This window comes from Scyliorhinus torazame, chromosome 2 (assembly GCF_047496885.1).
Source record: "Scyliorhinus torazame isolate Kashiwa2021f chromosome 2, sScyTor2.1, whole genome shotgun sequence".
Taxonomy (NCBI): domain Eukaryota; kingdom Metazoa; phylum Chordata; class Chondrichthyes; order Carcharhiniformes; family Scyliorhinidae; genus Scyliorhinus; species Scyliorhinus torazame.
Window position 1 is genome coordinate 336,478,144 of NC_092708.1, and position 18,011 is coordinate 336,496,154.

Here is an 18,011-nt window from a genome sequence, read left to right on the forward strand (position 1 = left end):
AGAGTTCTTTGAGGTCGACCCTCACTGGTTCTGTGCCTTCACGTGTGGTTCCCTGGTCCGAGACTGACGTTTCCCTCCCCTGGCTTTTCAGCTGGGCCTTTCCCATCCTGCTTGGCGGTGCAGCCGATGAGGTGTTAGTCTGGGAGATTGGTACTTTTGGTGCCTATTTGTTGGGGTTAAAAGGCCTTAGAGATGTTCTTAAACGAGAGCCACCTTTCGTGCGACCGCTCAGCTCATGGCCGCCACTGGACGTCCTTCACAGTTGATTCTTGATGGATGATCTCTACATTGGAGCTTCTATAGTTCAAGAAAGCATCGATCCACATAACCATGATATTGGTAATCTGGTATTCCGGGACGAAGTAAGGTAGTTAGCAAATAGTCTAATCCATACCTATCTTTATTTAGAAAGGAGGACAGTTTACAGTGTCAGAATCTCAGGAACAGCAATGGAAAATCTAAACAAATAAGCATGTAATTACATATTTATGTGCTCTGAAAATAGATAAATTACCTGCTCCAGGCAACTTACACAAATGAGCCTTAAAAGGAGAATGGGACTGGTATTGATGCTTTAATATTTTTCTAAGTTTGCCAAATTTGGAACAGGTACTTAAAAATAGAAAGTAATTAAACACACTCCAGAAAGAAACACACTCCAGAAAGAAAATCATTCAATGTTAAATTAATTGGAATTTGATCCATACACCTAATTCCACCACTCTCTTAGGTGCACACGGCTGAATAGCTCCTAATTCCAGATAGCAAGCTCATACACGAGTTTAATACAAAATGGTGCCAGTACTAAAGGAACCAGCATTTAGCCAACGCCACCCCAGACAGGACAATTGGCAACAAAACAATTGGAAACTTCCATTTTTCTGAATGCTTTCAACAAAGTTCTACATCAATGCTTAATATCTAAAGTAAACAAAAAGTTCTGAATGTATTAGTGCTTTAAATCAGGAAATTAATTGCCTTTGGTGCAAAATTTCCAGGCTGGATAGAAATTGAAAGGATGTCCCAGTATTTGGACCTTTCCTATTTTAATTACAATTGATTGAATCAAACAAAACCCTTGATTGCAGAAGAGGGAATACGAATAGATTCTGAAGAATTTAGAATTTTAAAAACTGGTATTAGATACAATGTGAATATTCAATGTGAATAATTGTAAAGTAATTCCATAATCACCCTGGAGTACTGTTAAGCAGATCTGGACACTACACTTTTGGAAGGATATATTTGTCTTGGAGGGAGCGTAGAGTAGGTTTAATCCAAGAATTAAACTATGAAGAGAGTTTAAATAAACTAGGGTTGTAATCCCTGGAATTGAGAAGGTCAATCAGAGTTGGGAGAGACTATTTCTGAAGAGTTTAGGACTAGGGCTCTTCATACAGGCATACCTTTCAGGAGTGAAATTAGGACACACTGCTTCATGCAAAGGGTGATAAAAGTTTGGAACTCTTTTCCACAAATGGGAATTGATCCAAGGTCAATAGAATTGGTAACTTTAAAACAAAGGTTGATAAATATTTGTTAGCCAAAGGCATTATTGAATACGGGACAAAGCCGAGAAGAGAAATTCAGATGCAGATCAGCCATGGTCTCAATGTAGAGGAACAGGGCTCGAAGGGCTAAGTGGCCTGCTCCTGTTCTTATGGAAAATAATTAAAATAGGGGCAAGGTGCCAAAGTCAAATGGAGCATGATATATAGGGGCTGGAGTGTAATGATACTTTCTTTCAATCTATTAGTTATGAATAGTTTGGGAAAACTATTTATCCTTCATAGTGTAAATCAGACGTGCTTAGCTGTGCTTAAAATAGGCAAGTGAGGTACTAATTCACTTCAGCAGAGACTGAATAGATTTGAGAAGGTACCACTTTTTGAGATGTTAGTTGCACATCATTTAGAGAACTGTATGTAGTCTGGTCATCTCATAGTAAAGATACTTTCACCCTTCTGCGTGTAGCGGGAAACATCAAAAAGAACTTTGAAGTGAATTAGTTATCCCAATAATAATGACATCTTCCCAATAATGAAGGGCATCGACAAGGTGATTGAGGAAATTGTTCACTATAGTAAATGGTTCAAGTACAGTGTTGTATAAATTAAATCATTACCCAAGTGATATTTACAATTTCAGAGCAAGTTACAAAGAAATGTTAGGTTTTAAAAACTAGAGAACTATCTGTCCATCTGCACACCACATGCCAACATACTGGAGTGCAGTGCCACGAGAACTTTGTGTTTGTTCTCTGTCATTTTCTCGTTCAGTGTCTGTTAACCTACTGGCACATTATTTCTGCCGTTGTATATGCTTTTCTTCTGTGTTAGCACTATCTTCCTATACATTATCTTTCAGAAATTAAGAAAGGGATGTTCATGCTGGATGGAGTTGTCAATATTTGATGCACACAGAAAGGTTTGAAAAGCACTGGATAAGGCCACAGTACAAACTGGCAAAGAAACAACTGATTGTGTTTTGGATGGAGAAGGGATTGAGACATTTGAAGGCATTGGATATGTTTGAACTGATCAAGTGACAGGTCTTCCTGGGTCTAGAAAATCAATGGTTCATATCATGAAAACAGTTCAAAGCTGGAATTGTTGAATAAAGAATAGGCGGCCTCAGCTTAGTAGATGGGGAAATCCTATGTCTATTATCTAAGGCTCAGACAGCTTAAGGATGAAGGCAAATGCACAACAGCTGCAACAATGCTATTCTCCTGCACCTCTTGACACCCAAAATTAATCAAGCACGAGTGGGAAAAGATTGCTTGGAAAAAGGTTAACAGTATAAGCAAGAAAATTAAACTGGTTTGGAATGGATAAATTGATTTTAGTTGAAAATTCGGTTGCATTACATGGCCCAAAAGATGAAAATTATTAACTGCATAACTAAACATCATAAGCACAACATTTGGAGACTTAGCTATAGAATTAGCATACACACGTGAAACTGGACCCGGGCCCTCAGGAGGCCATATTCGGGGTGTCGGACCAGCCGGGGTTCGAAACGGGCGCGAAGGCAGATGTTGTACCCCTCGCCTCGTTGATCGCCCATAGGCAGATCCTGTTAGGGTGGAGATCAAGCTCTCCACCCTGTGCCGTGGCGGGGGGACCTGCTGGAATTTCTGACACTTGAAAAAGGTCAAATTTGAACTGAAGGGAAGGATGGAGGGATTCTACAATTCATGGGCGTTATTCATTATGCACTTTCGAGAATTGGATCACAGCGAACACTAGGGGGAGGGGGGGGGGAACGGGACTCTATGTGTTAATGGTGACTATGGATGATTCCCGATTCCTCTTTGTCATTTGTTGATGTTAACATGCGGGCTAATGTTTGGGGGTTTGGTGGGAAGATGGGATCGTTGTTATTGATATGGGGATTGACATTACATTTGTTACCGATTATTGTTTATTGTTGGGTGTAAATTTGGGAATAAATGTGAAAAAGGCGAATAAAAAAATATTTTATAATAAAAAAGAATTAGCACGTATACATAAAATATTCTCGCTCTTGCTTTTCCAAACATTGTGTAATAGCCGATTTAAATATTTCCTCCACCGAATATTGATGAATCACTCAATTCTCTAATCTGCACACAAAGTAAATGATGCTGGAGACACAGAAATTGGCAAAATTAGATTCTAGCAATGCTTCAAGGAGAGCGAGGGAGAAAGATATGCGACTCAGTTGGTAGCTTTCTCACTTCAGAATCAGAAAGAATATGTAGTCATAATCACTTTCCAATGACCTTCGGATATCCCAAACTACTCTACAACGTCAATTTAAGTGGAGTTACTATTGTAGGTAAAGCCCACATTTGCACACGGTAACACCTCAAACAGAAGAAAGTTAAATTTAAAAAAAATAAAGTTGTTTCCTAGAATCATAGAATTTACAGTGCAGAAGTAGGCCATTCGGCCCATCAAGTCGGCACTGGCCCTTGGAAAGAGCACCCTACCTATCTCGGTAACCCAATAACCCCAACTATCCTTTTTGGACACGAAGGGCAATTTAGAATGGCCAATCCACCTAACCTACACATCTTTGGACTGTGGGAGGAAACCGGAGCACCCAGAGGAAACCCACGCAGACACGGGGAGAACGTGCAGACTCTGCTCAGAGTGACCCAAGCTGGGAATCGAACCTGGGACCCTGGAGCTGCGAAGCAACTGTGCTAACCACTATTCTACTGTGTTACCCGTTTGGTGAAAGATAAATGTTTGAAAGGATATCAGAAGAACTCCCTTCATCAAATAGTATCATGGGATCTCTTGCATCCATCTCAGCAGACAGACAGTGACATGGTTTAATGTTTGTTCCTCCAAGAACGCAACACTCCTTCAATACTGCTCTAAAATATCAACCTATATTGTGCTCAAGTCTCTGGAATGGGCTTGGGCCCATAACTGTCTGACTGAGAGCAGAGTGCTAACACTGAGACCTACACTGTGTACTCAAGAACTATTCCACAAGTTCAGCAAATAATATAGGGCAGCTGACATTCCCATTCAGTCTGTTGCCAGCTGACATTCCAGTTCAGCCTGTTGCCTCGCCAGAAGTATTGCATCAGCTGTGAAACTGAAGCCCAATTGAGGCACCTTAGATAGGTGTAAAGGATCCTATGTTATTATTCAAAATGAGCAGGGAGTTCCCCAATGCCCTGGCTAATGTTACTCCCAACAACCAACAAAAGTAATAATTGATTTAATTCATTCCTTATTGGGCCTTTGATTTGTGCCATAGGTTGCATATCTGCCTACATCACAGTGAATACCCGTCAAAAGTTATTCACCGAATATGAAGAGCTCTGAGATGTGCTGGTCACATGATAAAAGGTTCTGCAAAACACAAGTTCTTGTCCTCTTTTCCTTTTAATGTATCAAAAAGGGCAACAGATCACAAATCTAGTTAAATCAATCAGAGGTTTTCAAAGTATGTTCAATCTGGGAATCTGCAAATGGCTTGTGAGTGGTTCCCAAGCTTTCTACCGATAAGATTACCAATGACTGTTTCCGCAAATATCAATCTGAAGTCAGGTAAGGCTGAAGCTGGGTGCGTGCAATAATTGTTGGTAGTTTCCAGAGCAGAAGTGTGACAGGGCAAAGCAGTCAACAAGTGTATGAGCAGACAACACTCCATTTTAACTACTTGCGTTTTCATTTGAAGCTGATCTCTTGCTCCCCTCGTTACTGTTTTATGTTTCAAATGACCAAAGAATCAGGGAGCCAAGCTCAGTGCACATGTATATGCAGCTAGTAACAAAGACTTACTCTATTCTACTTTTTAAATTCATATTCTAAATGTATCTTAATAATCTTAAGTGATATCAGAGGACCTCATGGATCCACTAACCCCAGAAGAATTTGAAGATACATTTTCATGAATCATTCAGGGTCATAGGAACAGGAGTAGCCCATTCAGCCCACCGAGCCTGCTTCGCTATTCAAGTAGATCGTGGATGATCATTTGTCTCAACACTTTCCCTTCCCTTGCTATCCCCATATCCCTTGATGTCATTAGTCTCCAGAGTTCTGCCGATTTTGGTCCTGAACATACTCAATGGTTGAGTTTCCATGGCCCACTGGGATTGAGAATTCCATAATCGCCTGCCCCTTATTCTGAGACTGAGTCCCCTGGTTCTAGGGAAATATCCTTTCCCATATCCACCCTGTCACAATCTGTAAGAAATTTGTAAGTTTCAATGAGATCATCTTTCATTCTTTGAAACTCTAGGAGAAAGCAGGCCCCCTTTCCTCAACCTCTCAGGTCAGGCCTGATAGCAGCAACACAAGTAAGATCTACATGAAATTTTTATTTTTAAATGACAGATTCAAAATGGCAGCATGAATAATTTTTTTATTTTTTTTTTAATGTTAAAATAATTTTTATCAAAGGTTTTCATGAAATATCAATAACAAACTAAGAAAAAGAAACCAACAGGGTTAAGTACAAAACACAATGTAAAAAAGCAACCCCCCAAACCCCTCCCCCCGTACACAAATAATAAATTAACATTAACACCGACTTAAAACAACAGGTGTATATGCCCCCTCAAACCCTCCAGTGTAAATAACATAAACAAAAATTAAGTAAACCCCCCCCCCACCCCGAGCTGCTGCTGCCATTGACCAATGTCTATCGTTCTGCCAGAAAGTCTAAGAACGGTTGCCACTGTCTAAAGAACCCTTGTACCGACCCTCTCAAGGCGAATTTCACCCTCTCCAATTTAATGAATCCTGCCATATCGCTGATCCAGGATTCCACGCTTGGGGGCCTTGCATCTTTCCACTGAAGGAGAATCCTTCGCCGGGCTACCAGGGACGCAAAGGCCACACAGGACACCGTCTCCAGCCTCTTCCATGCAGCCCCTCCTCCTCCATCACCCACTTGCGCACCATTGTCGCATTGGCGGCCCAGTAGTACCCACAGAGGTTGGGCAGCGCCAGCCCCCCCCCCATATCTCTACTCTGCTCCAGGAACACCTTTCTCACCCTCGGAGACCCTCGCGCCCACACAAACATCATTATACTCCTGTTAACCCGCCTGAAAAAAGCCTTCGGGATAAACACAGGGAGGCACTGGAACAGGAACAAAAACCTTGGGAGCACCATCATTTTGATTGACTGCACCCTACCCGACTGCACCCTACCCGCCAAGGACAGCGGCAACGCGTCCAACCTCTTGAACTCCTCCTCCATTTGCTCCACCAGCCTTGTAAAATTAAGCCTATGCAGGGTCCCCCAGCTCCTGGCCACCTGGACTCCCAAATATCTGAAGCTCCTCTCCGCCCTTTTTAGTGGGAGCTCGCCAATCCCCCTCTCCTGGTCCCCTAGCGGAACTACGAACAGCTCGCTCTTCCCCATATTGAGCTTGTACCCCGAAAAGTCCCCGAATTCCCTGAGGATCCTCATTACCTCTGGCATTCCCCCCACCGGGTCCGCCACATACAGCAGCAGGTCGTCCGCATAATGCAACACCCTATCCTCCTCCCAACCCCGCACCAACCCCCTCCAGTTCCTCGACTCTCTCAGTGCCAGCCAGGGGTTCAATCTCCAGTGCGAAGAGCTGGGAGGACAGGGGACACCCCCAGCATGAATAATGTAATCTACATTAATGCCCATCAGGAAATGTGGGAATATTTTTGAACTGCCACAAATGCCTAACACAGCCAAAGCAGTTAATTTAGTCCGGTCAAAGTGTCAGTCCTGCAATACTACAGCAATTCTAAAAAGGATGTAGTCACTAGCAGATGCACTGAATTATGCAGCTGAACAATTAATGAAGTTCTCAGATATCATTGACCTAGTTAATGCGGTTGATAATTAACTTGCTGCTCTCTCTCCTTGCTGGGCTACAGCTCGAGAGATGCTCGGCACCTCCAGTGCTTTGCCCATGACAGTCTTAAAAACAAATTTTGATGTGGCAGGCTGTTGTACCCCTCGAGGATGGGTGGCGGGGTTGGAATTAAGAGTCAAATTATCACAACCAAGCCACACTTATCCTCAGTGAAAATCAACACACCTGCGCTTCCAGTAAGAGGTTGCTGAATAGAAATTGCAAGATTATTGGCTTTCACTGACTAATAAAGCAAAACTAACATCCTTATCTTTCCGTTGTAAGAGACCTTCCTGTTTATGTCCTTTGTTCCCAGTTATTTTATTCAATTTTTATTATTTTGATCCTTGGACCCATAATCCTTTAAGCAGAAGATTCAAAGTGAAACAGCCTGCTTACCAGGATAGCATGTGCCCAGGTCTTTTATTCTGGAAAGGAGAAGCCACATTCTTGGACACCGAATGGATCTTAGGAACCAGCTTTGGAGGGAGTTGGTTAACTGACAACCGGTGGTTTGGCCAGGGACAATGTTCTGCTTGGCAACGGTCAGTGATTGGATCCTGTGTGATGCTTTGAGGAAAATGGACCGTTGTGTTTAGACCTTGAAAGTAAAAGGAACGCTCTCCCTCTCTCTTCTACTTTCTTAAGTGATAGAGCTGCTCTATCATTCTGAAAGCAGAGTGCCTTTACTGTAAACCTGAAATGATGCAGAGTCTGCAGAGAAAGTTGACAACCTTGTCAGAGAAAACTAGACCTAGAAGGAAGTACCACCAAAATGAAAGCCTGAACTTCAGAAAGACATTGACTGAAGTCATCCCAGTGCATTAAAGATTGTATTTTTATTTATATTTTCTTTCCCATTCCAATACCCTATCCCTCTGTGCTATTTGTCTGTATGTGTGCGTAGAGAGTGAGGGAAGTTAGGAAGGGGTAGTAGATAGTCAGTTAAATTTTCTGATTTTCTGTCAGGTTAATTATAATACCGTACACAATAAAAGGTTACTTGCGTTTTAAAGTTACAAACCTGGTGACTGTAGTTTATTGAGCTCAACCAAGGACCGAGTATTTTAAATCAAATCTAACTGAGACTCAAAGTCAAGTGGGCTGGAATTGACTGCGCACTAGCCCAAGATGTTGTGACATAGTTTGGGGGCTTAGTCCTGGGATCTTTGGTACAGTAGGCAGCAGCGACTTGGTGTACAGAATATATTAAAGAGGCACCAGGATTGTAATAGCATAATAGGATGGTTCTGGGAGCTGCTAAAGCCTTTCTTCAGGGCAGGACTGGCCTTTGGTTTATTTACAAGGGCTTTGAAAAGACAAGTTAGTTGCATTGGCAAGTGATTTAAAAGTAGAGGTGCTGGTTAAAGTTAAGAAGGCCGAGATATATGATGAAGCTGAGAGCTTGGGTCTGTTAAGATACACAGGAGAGCCCACGAGCAAGTGGTCCGTGTAGTGTAGCATCAGATGCACTTTCTGGTGAGGAACCAATAGGAGATAATTTGGTTGCTGTTTGAACACGAGGGAATTTTTAAAAATGGACATGTTGGAAATAGAGTTGCAGATGTGGGGAAAAGAAAAAGAAAGTTTTCAAAGGAAATTGAAATGAGAAAACTTGGATGTGGAAATGAAAAAATGAGCAAGAGAATATCAACTTAAAAGGTTGGAATTAAAGGCAGAAGTTGAGGAAAGTCAAGAGGGAAGAGTAACCCTTCCCAGTCCAAATTCTAATGGGGATATGTTTAAATATATAAAGGCCCTACCAAAATGTGAGGAAAAGGATGTAGAGACATTCTTCATGGCATTTGAGAAAACAGCAACGCAAATGGAGTGGTCGAGTCATTGCTCATGCAAAGTAAACTGACAAGGCAGGTACAGAAAGTTTATGCTTCTAAAAAAATAATCTTTATTGTTACAAGTAGGCTTGCATTAATACTGCAATGAAGTTACTGTGAAAAGCCCCTCGTCGCCACATTCCGGCACCTGTTCGGGTACACAGAAGGAGAATTCAGAATGTCCAAATTACCTAACAGCACGTCTTTCGGGACTTGTGGGAGGAAACCGGAGCAGCCGGAGGAAACCCACACAGACACGGTGAGAACGTGGAGACTCAACACAGTGACCCAAGCAGGAATCAAGCCTGGGACCCTTTCGCTGTGAATCAACGGTGCTAACCACTGTGCCGCTGCTTCCCTGTCAGAGGAGGTGCTAAAGATTGAGGAGGTAAAAAAGACCAATTCTAGGTGCATATGAATTAGTTCCGGAGTCATACAGGCAAAGGTTTTGGAATTAAGGAAACAGTTGGGAGTTGAATTTGATAAGAGTTGATGTGGAGAGAAACAAGTTCGCCATGGTCGAGCATTTTTATCGCTCAGGAGAAGGCTGAGCAATGTTCGCCATTTATGTGAAGGATTATGTGTATTCTACGTATTGGTACAGGGAGCTAATTTTATCATCTCGATCTGGAGCCAAGGAAGACAAAAATACAGGGAAAAACACAGCTGCCGTTTCCTTCCCCTGGAGCGGAAATGCTGAAAACCATTGATTGGAACAGAACCGTTTGCAACCAAGTTTACCAGTTATATTGCTGTGGACGCCATACCACCATATAGTTATGTGTGTTTGTATGTGTACAATCTCCGGCGTAGGTCTACTGCGCCGTTGCTCGCGCATTATCAGAATGAATACAGATCATAATAATGCAATAAATAAAATTTACTGATTCGGTACGGTATATGACTGGAGACAGACTATTGCACACTCAGGATACTGAAAACGTGTAATTGTAAGTATTTGTAATATTTTACCGGCTGTCTTAGAAAATTTTCATAAGGGCAAGTAAATGTATTCTTCCCTCCTAAAACCTTTTAACTATCTATTTGCATTATAAAATGTATTTTATGTAACAAAAATAATTCACATGGAATTCATAGCACAGACACAGGCCATTCAACCCAATTGGTCAATGGTAATCTTTGTGTTCAACACCAGCCTCCTTGCATCTAAAATCACCTCACCCAGTCAGCATATCTTTTCTCCCTCTTGTATTGAAGTAGTTTCCCCTTATTCCCCCACAAGCAGCAAAGTGATAATGACCAGGTAATTTGTAATGTGATATTGATTGGGGAATAAATATTGGTCCATGACAACAGGGAAAAAAAAAAAAAAAAAAAAAAAAAAAAAAAAAAAAAAAAAAAGAATTTGATAAGAGTTAAGCAGACTAATTTTAATAAGTAGGTTTGAGCATTGGGAGTTCAAATTACCAATGAGGCTCTGAGAGAAATAATTCTCTTGGAAGAATTTTTAAAAATCACTACTTTCTGTGATAAGAACCCATTTTAAAGACCAAAGGGTTATAACCACTAGACTGTGAGCAATAATGGCGAATCATAGAATCCCTAGTGCAGAAGAAGGACATTTGGCTCATTAAGTCTGCACTGACCTTTGGAAAGAGCACCCTACCTAGGTCCATGCCTGCACCCTACCCCCATAACCCGGTAACCCTATCTAACCCAGAGACTATGGGGCAACTTAGCATGGCCAATCCACCTAGCCTGCACATCTTTGGACTGTGGGAAGAAAGTAGAGCACCCGAAAGAAGCCCAAGCAGACACGGGAAGAAAGCAAACGCCACACGGGCAGTCACCCAAAGCCGGAATTGAACCTGTGTCCCTCGCACTGTGAGGCAGCAGTGCTAACCACTGTGCCACTGTGTTGTCTGATGCTTATGAGCTGATCCATAAATTTAAATCTTTGTTCCGTCACCTCCTTATAAAATGATAGGAAGTGAAAGGAAGAAGGTTGCCAAGAAAAAGCTGGGAATGCTCAGATATCCCCATCTCTAACCAGGAAGCAAAGTACTGAGGGTGGAGATGAGACTCGAAGGCTTAAATGTTACCATTGCAATAAAGTGGGACACGTTTGTTCAGCAGGTTGGAAGTTGTGAGGAAAGTCCATGGGATCTGTTGGGGTTAACAAGGAGGATTCTGAAAAGGGAACAAAGATGGAGAATACTACAGGGCAGATTGTAACTCTTAGAAGAAGTAGGAGACCAGAGCTAAACACTGCAGGTTTTTTGTCTACGGGAAAGGTCACCCCAGGACTAAAGAGATATCTGCCTTTGAGACTCCAAGGGGACTGTATCAGTGTAAAGTGATGCAGTTCGATTTTTTTTTTTTAAATTTTAGAGTACCCAATTAATTTTTTCCAATTAAGGGGCAATTTAGCGTGGCCAATCCACCTAGCCTGCACATCTTTGGGTTGTGGGGGTGAAACCCACGCAAACACGGGGCGAATGTGCAAACTCCACACAGACAGTGACCCGGAATCGAACCGGGGACCTCGGCGCCGTGAGGCAGCAATGCTAACCATCGCGCCACCATGCTGCCTGATGCAGTTTACATTTAAAAACACACCGGCTACATTACTAGAACGATTGTTGCATTGGTGAACATGTTAACAAACAACTTTCTATTTTATTTTCTGCTGGATTGGAAACCAGGAGCTGATTGAAGTGCTTTAATCAGCTTGAGAAGCTCCATTCCAGCATTACTGGAACATTCATTAAGACCATTAGTAGATAGACTGTGATGTAACTGCTGAATTATGGCAATTGTGTTGCCCTGCAATTAAAAGATTTTCCCATGCATCATACCTGCTCTCTCAACCAATAAGATTTCCTGGACTAAATGATTTATCAGTGCCCCAAAATGTACTACTACATTAAATGGAGCACGAAGAATAGTTGAGATTTATGGTTCAACGAGCTTAGTACGAAGACAGAACTTCAACTGAAAGCCTTATAATGAAGACAGGATGCTGAGTTTTGTTAACAGTTCTGTGGATGTTTTTTTTTTAGATGAAGCAGAAACATTAAAGCAGATCTTCAGACAAGATTTTTGCCAACTCTTTGCTTTGACAATTTCCCTAAATGAGTGTTGCATTAGCGTAATCTACGTAAACAATTATCCTTGATAAATTATAAACTGTCTCTTCTCTAATTTCTCAGATTGTTCATCTAAATTCAATAAATTCCCACCTCACCTAAACCTTTGAGCTATTCATCGATTAGCAAGGCTAGCTATTAAAGCTGAAGTTGCAAAAGAGGCATTCACGTATCCGCCACTTTTAGAAATAGCTTTTGATGTACCATTCACAGTAAGGGCGTGGAATGCCCTGCCTGCAACAGTAGTGGACTCACCAACACGAAGGGCATTCAAATGGTCATTGGATAAACATAAGGACGATAAGGGAATAGTGTAGATGGGCTTTAGAGTGGTTTCACAGGTCGGCACAACATCGAGGGCCAAAGGGCCTGTACTGCACTGTAATGTTCTATGTTCTACAGAGGTCATATTCAATATAATGTTTGGCTTACATATATTGAAGTATAGATTTTGCTAGAATTCTTAGCCTACCTACCTTCCAACAAAAGTACCCAATTCATTTTATTTTCCAATTAATGGGCAATTTAGCACGGCCAATCCACCTACCCTGCACATCTTGGGTTGTGGGGGTGAGACCCATGCAAACACAGGGAGAATGTGCAAACTCCATATGGTCAGTGACCCGGTGCCGGGATCGAATCCGGGTACTCGGCGCCGTGAGGCAGCAGTGATAACCACTGCGCAACCCTCCGAAGTTCAGCATTACACAACCAATGTGACTTTTCTTTGTACACCTGTTCCAGATTATGAAGAAACAATCCCAAGAAATATTCTGAAGTCATCAAATGACAAACTCAACCATTACATGCACACAAGTAGCTGCTAATGACAAGCTGAGAAATAAGCTGCAATACAAAAAAAAACCAATGATTTCATGTTGATTGTATGAAGACAGCTCCTCCACCTACTTGATCTCATTTTAACCAGCAGTTTTTTTTATTTCAAAAGCCTGGTATCTGGCCCTTAATACTGCAATTGTAGAATTTGAAACATTTTTTAGAACAATACTGGCAATTTGTTGCGAAAGACATGAGAAGGGTACGCCATTCTGTGGCTAACCAAGAATGTGAAGGATAATATAAACTTGAAAAGAAAATCTGGACCCTATTATGAAGATTAGTGGTACGCGAGAAGATCGGACAAGTTTTAGAAATCGGCTAAGAATGGCTTTTTTTTTTTAAAGCGAGAAATTAAAGTAGAGAAAGCTAGCTAGAAATATAAAAACAGACAGTAAGAGTTTCCAGAAGTATATACTACAAGTATATAATAGGAAGAGAGTAGTTAAAGTGAGCATTTGTCTCCTGGAGGCCAAGATTGGGAAATTAATAATGGGAAACAAGAAAATGGCATTGAACAGGTATTTTGTAAGAGCCTTCATTATAGAAAACACAAAAAGCATCTCAAGATTAGTTGAAAATCAAAGAGGGAAAAGGGAGGAACTTAGAACAATCGCGATCACTCGGCAATAGGTACTGGGAAAACTATCGGCACTATTTGCTGACAAGTCTCTTAGATCCGATGGCCTGCACCCGAAGGTCTTAAAGAAATGGCTACAAGACAGTGATGCATTGGTTATAATCTTCCAAAATTCTTTGGATTCTGGAAAGGTCCCAGCAGATTGGAAAACCTCAAATATAACACCTCATCAAAAAAAAGAGACAGAAAGTAGGAAGCTATTGGCCAGTTAGCCTAACAACAGTCATAGGAAAAATGCTTACATCCATTATTGAGGGAATAGCAGACATTCAAAAATCATAATACGGGCAGCACAGTGGCAGTGGTTAGCAATGCTGCGGCACGGCGCTGTGGTTCCAGGTTCGATCCCGGCTCTGGGTCAGTGTGTGGAGTTTGCACATTCTCCGTGTTTGCGTGGGTTTCGCCACCACAACCCAAAAGATGTGCAGTGTAGGTGGATTGCTAAATTGTCCCTTAATTGGAAAAAATGAATTGGGTACTATAAATTTATGTTTTTTAAATCATAATACAATCAGGCAGATTCAGCATAGTTTTATGAGAGGGAAATAATGTTTGACTAACTCATTAAGAGTTCTATGAGGAAGTAACAAGCGGGAAACCTGTATCTGTGGTGTATTTGGATTTACAAATGCATTTGATAAGATGTCACAAAAAGATTACCACATAATATGGTGTTGGGGATAACAGATTAGAATGCATAGAGGATTGGTTAGCTAACAGGAAGCAGAGAGTTGGATTAAGTGGGTAGGCAAACGGTGGCTAGTGGAGTGCCACAGGAATCAGTGCTGGGAACTCAACTAAGTAAAATCTACATCAATGACTTGGATGAAGAGACCGAGTATATGTGGCAGCTAAGTTTACTGATGACACAAAGATAGGTAGAAAAGCAAATTGTGAAGGGATATGGACTGGTTAAGTGAGTGGGTAAAAAATATGGTAATTGGAGCATAATATAGGAAAACGTGAGCTTGTCTACTTTGGCAGGAAGGATAGAAAAGCAAAATATTATTAAAAAGGAGAGGGACAACAGAAAACAGTGGTACAGAGGGAACTGGGCATCCTGGTACATGGATCACAAAAAGCTAACATGCAGGTACAGCAAGTGATTTGGAAGGCAAATGAAATGTTGGCCTTTATTACAAGAAGAATGCAATATAACATTAGGGAATTAGGACGGCATGGTGGCACAGCGGTTGGCACTGCTGCCTCACAGCAGCTGGGACCTGGGTTCAGTTCCAGCCTTGGGTGACTGTCTGTGTAGAGTTTGTACTCTCCCCATGACTGCACCGGTTTCCTCCCAGTCCAAAAATGTGCAGGTTGAGTAGATTAGCCACAATAAATTGCCCCTTAGTGTCCAAATATGTGCACGTTAGGTGGGGTTAAAGGGCATAGGACGGGGTAGTGGGCCTGGGTAGGGTGCTCTTTTGAAGAGTTGGTGCAGACTCGATGGGCCGAATGGCCCCTCCTGTACTGCACAGATTCTATTCTAGCCGAAGTGTTGCTCCAGCTGTATGGGGCTCTATTTTAACCGTATCTGGAGTCTTGTGTACAAATTTGGTGACTTTACTGAGGAAGGAATATACTTGCATTTGAAGAGTTCAGAGAAGGTTCACCTGGTTGATTCCTGGGATGAAGGGATTGTCTTCTGAGGAAAGTTGGGCCCATGCTGATTGGAGTTTTAGAGGAATGGCAGGTGGCCTGATTGGAATATAAAATTCTGACAGGACTTGACAGAGTGGATGATGGGACTATGTTTCCATAGAACCACAGAATTTCTACACTGCAGAAGGAGGCTATTCGGCCCATCAAGTTTCCCCTGGAATCTCAAACCAGGGGGATCCCATTTAAGACAGATGAGGAAGATTTTTTTCTCTGCACGTGGTTAGACTTTAAGACGGAGATGAGGGGAATTCTTTCTCTCCGAGGGTGGTTAGACTTTGAAATTCTCTTCCCCAGAGAGGAGATTGAGTTATTGAATGAGTTTAAGGCTGAGGTGGGCCAATCTTGGATCGACAAGGGAGGCAAGGCCTCAATCAGATCAGCCATGATTGTATTAAATTGCAGATTAGGCTCAACAGCTGAATTGCCTACTCCCACCTCTTTCGATCTAATGAGTCTAGAAAGCTAGACCAAGAGCATACAGAACTTCAGTACAAGCATCTGATACCAATGAAGGACAATGTTTAGCAACTGACATCTTAGTACAATTAATTAGTTGCATGGAATGAACTCTGGGAAGGAAAACACTTGCTATTTGTGAAAATATATTGTTGACATTGTGTATCTAACTGAATTGGGCACTTGATAACTACAATAAATGGGTTATACCCTGCGTGATGCTACCTATTTTCAAACCCTAAATCCTCCGTATTCCTCTGCTGTAAACAGTTCCATAGACATTTCTGCTCGGGAGGAAATAATCTTGCTTGGATCAACACTCCACATCTATACTTTCCAGTATAACAGGATTTTCTTTAGAAGTTCTGTACTACTACTTTCTTTTAATGGGAAGGTATTCAATCAGGAATACATTCATTATTAGATGCACAACATGCACAGTTCACCAGAAGACCCCGGTTCAAAAATTACATCCCCGGTTCAAAAATTACATTTCATGTTCAACGCAGTTTTAAAAAGAACTCTATTTCAACATCTGTGCTTTATTAGGCCAGCTATGAGTTACCTCTTTTTTCCAAAGCCACAGCTTTAATAAATAATCTGTACTATTGGTACACTGAACTCTTTCATCTGGACAAATTTTAACATGCCTGGACTTAGCCAAAAATCACACCAACCGTTTCAACAATATTGTTGTATAAAGTTCACTGGAAAAATGTGATTCATTTCAAGGGCTACAAAATAAATTCCAAATCCTCATTTCTTGGTCTTCATTTGGTAAAACACGGATCATGGTATACACTGATTAGTTATTTACTCTCAATCATCATTTCCACAACTATGCTTCAATACATTTATACACAATTTTGAGTGCTTGTGAAATTCAATTCTAACTGAAACACTGGTTTCAGTGGGAACTGGTCCGAGGCTAGATAGTCTCTGGCGAGTATCTTACCTCCCGACTCCCCAAAGTCTCTCCATTGCCTACAAGACACAGATCTGGAATGTGATGCAATACTCTCCATCTGCCTGAATTGTTGCACAGCCACCACCACTTAAAAGCACAATGCTGGCCAAGATAAAGCAGTCCATTTGGTCCGCATCCAATAGCTTAAACACCGACTTTAGCATCATTGGTGCAATGCAGCTGCAGTTATGATCTCCAGGATACTCTGCAACTTACCACGGCTTCCTCAGCAGCGCCTTGCAAATCTGTCACCTCCACCAACTGGAAGGTAAAGGCCAGAAGATTCAGGGGAATACCATCACCTTAAAAGTCACATGCCATCCTGATTTAAGCATCTATTCTCTCCTACTCAACAGTACTGTGGGAGCAACTTCGTCACCTGGAACACAACAACTCAAGAAGGTCCACCACTGTCATCTCAAGAGCAACTAGGAATTGTTAATGACCCCCACATCCCGAGAACTATTGTTTTAGAAACCACGTAATTGTTTTAAAATCACGTAATCTTGAGTTACATAATTACGCCAGGCGAGGGCAGACAAATAAATGCTGTTGCCATTGGCTGATAATATAAGGACTGGGGGGGCGGTGTATGTGCAAGAGATACTACAAGGGGGAATGTGAGGAAGAACTTTCTTTTACACAGTAAATGGAAATGACTTGAAACATATTGCGAGGATAGTGGAAGGAACCAATCAATGATTTCAAAAAGAAATTAAATGGGCCTTGAGGGAAATAAACTTGCAGCGCTCAGTGGATAGAGCTGGGGAATGGGTCTGACCTGGATTGCTCTACAGAGAGCCAGCATGGACACGATGGGTCACAGGCCTCCTTCTGAGTCATAATGGCTCTTCACTTTGTCATATCTGTGTACATAATTACACAGATTATCTTTCATGATCATCCAACCCACAACAAAAGTGTAAATGAGATTAGAGTATAAAGAGGCAAACACTTTTACTGTAGGATATTGCACAGTGGGTTGTAAGTCTTTGTCACTCCATTTTACTTTTTACATTCTACAGAATATCTTCAGTACAAAGCATGCTGAGCAAGCTATTCACATGTCTGGGAAATCACATTAAATGAGCAGTGAGCAGCACATTTAGTGAATGTATAAAGTTACATTTCTAAAGTGAATAAAACTGAAT

General features: G+C 41.6%; 1 protein-coding gene across 2 annotated transcripts in view; it reads right to left on the reverse strand.

Moving 5' to 3' along the window:
* trmt61a (tRNA methyltransferase 61A) overlaps positions 1–18,011 on the reverse strand; it is an 86,895-nt gene that overhangs the window by 63,218 nt on the left and 5,666 nt on the right. Inside the window, exon 1 of one of the 2 annotated variants that reach the window (XM_072490231.1) lies at positions 17,642–17,726. The exons of the other annotated variant lie outside the window; for it this stretch is intronic. The gene's annotated coding sequence lies outside the window, so the exon portion shown is untranslated. Of the gene's footprint in view, positions 1–17,641; positions 17,727–18,011 lie in introns of those variants that run through there. 2 annotated transcript variants of the gene reach the window in all.